Source organism: Alligator sinensis, unplaced genomic scaffold (genome assembly GCF_000455745.1).
Source record: "Alligator sinensis unplaced genomic scaffold, ASM45574v1 scaffold292_1, whole genome shotgun sequence".
NCBI classification, from domain to species: domain Eukaryota; kingdom Metazoa; phylum Chordata; order Crocodylia; family Alligatoridae; genus Alligator; species Alligator sinensis.
This window is the reverse complement of record NW_005842509.1, coordinates 855,266-858,854: the sequence shown is the minus strand read 5'-3', so window position 1 is coordinate 858,854 and position 3,589 is coordinate 855,266.

Below are 3,589 nucleotides of genomic sequence, written 5' to 3'. Positions count from 1 at the left end.
AACCCCCTCCTCAATCTCATAACCCAAAAAGGTGACCTTTGGCTGGCAAATTTGAGCCTTTTCCTGTGACCCCTTATACTCTTTCTTTCCCAGGGTATTCAGCAAGGATTCTGTCGCTCTCTTTCCCATCTGCACATCGGGACTTGCTATTAATAAATCATCAACATACTGCAACACCACCACCTCAGGGTGTCTCCCTTTCCAATGCTCCAGGTCTTTCTGCAATGCTGTTCCAAAGATATGGGGGGGATGAGACAAATCCCTGGGCTAACACTGTCCATAACAATTGAGTCTTATGATACGTGTCTGAGTCCTCCCATTCAGAGGCAAACAATTTCTGACTGTCTTCGTGTAGCGGAATAGAGAAGAAAGCATCTTTCAGATCTAATACTGAGAATACCTTGGCATCTGCTGGAACTTGGGTCAGAATGGTGTGTCGATTTGGAACCATAGGATGATCCACTAAAACCTTTTTGTTTACAGCTCTCAGGTCTTGCACCAACCTAAAGGAGGTGCCATCTGTCTTGGGCACCCCCAGAATTGGGGTGTTAAAGGGGGATGATCCCTCTATTAACCACCCATACTGCTTGAATTTTTCAATCAGCAGCTTCAAACTCGTGCAGGTGGCTTTTTTCAGAGGATACCGTCTCACACATACAGGACCCTCTCCTTCCTTCAGAGGAATTTTGACTGGAGTAATGCATTTTGCCCGGGCAGGAGTCCCATCCGCCCACACACATGGATCAACATTCTCTAAAATCTCAATTCCTTTGGCTTTTGACAGAGTTTCAACTCCTCGGAGGGCCATTTGGTAATTCGAGCCCTGTTTTACCGGCAGCCGCACAACAATTTGATCCTCACGGAAGAAAATTTCAGCTTGTAGTTTTGTTAGTAAGTCCCATCCCAGGAGAGCTACGGGGCAAGCGGGGGAAACTACGAAAGCATGTTCCAAAGTGTCATTTCCAATTTGTGAGGAGAGGCTTACACATAGGTAATTTAATTCGCCTTCCTTCAATGCCTTCTACAGTTACATGCTTTCTGCTTTCTTTAGCTAAAGGGGGCTTTACAGGGATCATAGAAAACGTGGCTCCAGTATCCACTAGAACCTCATAGTTTCTACCACCGACCCTTATTCTCACCATGGGATCTTTCCAGGCACTAGCCTGCAGGGTGGTGGTTTCAGAGCCCGGTCTCCTTCAGCTTGAGTCCTCCCCCAAGGAATCCGCTTCCTTTCTTCTGCCCCCCCCCCGCAGGTTTCCCCTTCCATCCCCCCCCGATTTTCTTGCTTTTGCCCAAGGCAGCTGCTAACATTGTCATCTGTTTTTGTCCACGCTTTTCCTCGCTCCTACCTGATCACGATTCCCATAAACTTTATACGCAATCTCTACGAGTTCTGAAAGCGGTTTACCCCCTGCCCCCTCAGTCTTTTGCAGCTTTTTTCTTATATCTGGGGCCGCCTGCCCAATAAACATCAGATTCACCATGCGCCGATTTTCTATGGCTTCAGGGCTTAAATCACTAAACTTCTTAAAGGCATCAAACAAGCGCTCCAGGAAAACCGAGGGAGATTCATCCTTTCCCTGACGGACTTCATACAATTTGGAAAGATTGGTCACCCGTGGCACTGCCTTACCCAGGGCTTCCACTATAATTCCTAAATAAGTGTGCTTACGCTGTCTTCCAACCGCTGAATTATTCCATTTGGGACTCTCAATTGGGCACATGTCCCGCATATTTCCTCCCTCTCCCGCTGACAAACACTCCTCAGCTATCCGGTCTGCCGTTCCCTGTACTAAATGCCTCTCTTCAGAGGTTAGAAGGGTGTGTAACATCATTTGAATATCAGCCCAGGTGGGGCAATGAGTCTGTCCAACTGACCGGAACAAATTTTGCATCTTCTCTGGGTCCTCTCTGAATGAGGGATTCTGATTTTTCCAATTGAATAAATCTGAGGTGTTAAAGGGGACGTAAACAAAGGCAGTGTCCCCTCCACCCGTCATTACCTCCCGCAGTGGACACTGGTAGTTTGGATTTTGATTTCGAGTTGATCTTGGTTCTTGAAGGGGGGGGCTGGTCAGTCTGGAGAGCACTCCAGTGGGTCTGGGGAGGATCAGGGGCAGTCGGGGATAAAGAGTCAGGTTCTGTCACATTCTTTCCCACATACAGGGGAGGTGTTTTAGAGCGGCTTGTGCCGGCTGTTTTTTCCTGATCCCTTTGGTCTGTGCCTGTCTTAGAGTAGCTAGTGCTGGCTACTTCTTCCTGATCCGTTTGGTCTATGCCCAGCTGCGTCCTAGCCTCTGCTCTGTGCCTTGGGTCCGGTGGTGGTCTAGCCTCATCCCTGCGCCTTAACCCTTGAGTCAGCCCCGAGTCCTCTCTGATTCTGGTAGTGAAGTAGATCTTTCTCCCAGCGTCTTTTGCCAATAACATCTTACACATCTTTCCTTTACACTTCTGTACCCATGGGGGACTGGGATTCATCACAGCACTCACCCAGCAATCTACATACGGATACTGATCCCAATGATCATCCTTTGTTATCACACTTAACACTTCATTAGCCAATTTCACATCAAAAGAACCGACATCCAGCCATCCCACTCCAAATGATGGCCACTCCTCCTGACAGAAAGTAATTAATCTGTCTTTTGACATTTTTATCCCGTAATCCCCTTTGAACTGACTAAAGTTTCTTAGCATGCATCCTAATGGGGTTGCAGAGTTTTCTTCTCGGGAGCTACCCGAACCCATTGTGTCAACCAATACACAAAATCATTCAAATACCTGTCCACTGGGTCACGAGGTTCCAGCTGAGCCCCCTTGCGTTCGACACTACCTTGTCAGGCAGAATCGGGGCGGCTAGACTCAGCCTTAGTCTCAGACCTGGTCAGCAGCTCATGTTTCTAAACCTGTCCACTGGGTCATGAGGTTCCAGCTGAGCCCCCTTGCGTTCGACACTACCTTGTCAGGCAGAATCGGGGTGGCTAGACTCAGCCTTAGTCTCAGACCTGGTCAGCGGCTCATGTTTCTAAATGAACAAAGTCCCCGGGGCTAATGTTCAGACTTATATACTGAACGTTCCAAAATTCCAAATTCCCCACGAGACCACTCAACAAAGTCCCCAAAAGACTTCTCAAATGACACAAGGCAAATGAATACTTACTCCGTCAACACCCTGGTGCCGTCTCTTCGGATCCACTTAGCCTGGTTGACTCATTTAAAGGAGAGCCTTTAACTTCCTGGGTGCCCCGACTCACGGTTCCGAACTTTAGTTAGAGTGCCCCCACTGCCATTTTGAAGTGCAGGGACGCTGATACACGAGACTCTGGGGTGCTTCTATTTGAGCGGCTCTTGGAGCCGCCCTAATTAAAGTGCCCCCACCCCATTGTTGCACAAACGGCTAGTTTCATGTCCCTGGAGGCTTTTCCAATATACCTCAAGAGAGAGTCATACACACTCAGGCTGGATCCATCTCAAGTTTATTGTTTGCAAACAGATCGACAAGGGAGCTCAAAGCTCAAATCCGTGTCGACCCCTAGCCACACCCGAAGATACATTTTTATACCTCTCATGAACAAGACCCCATTGTGGC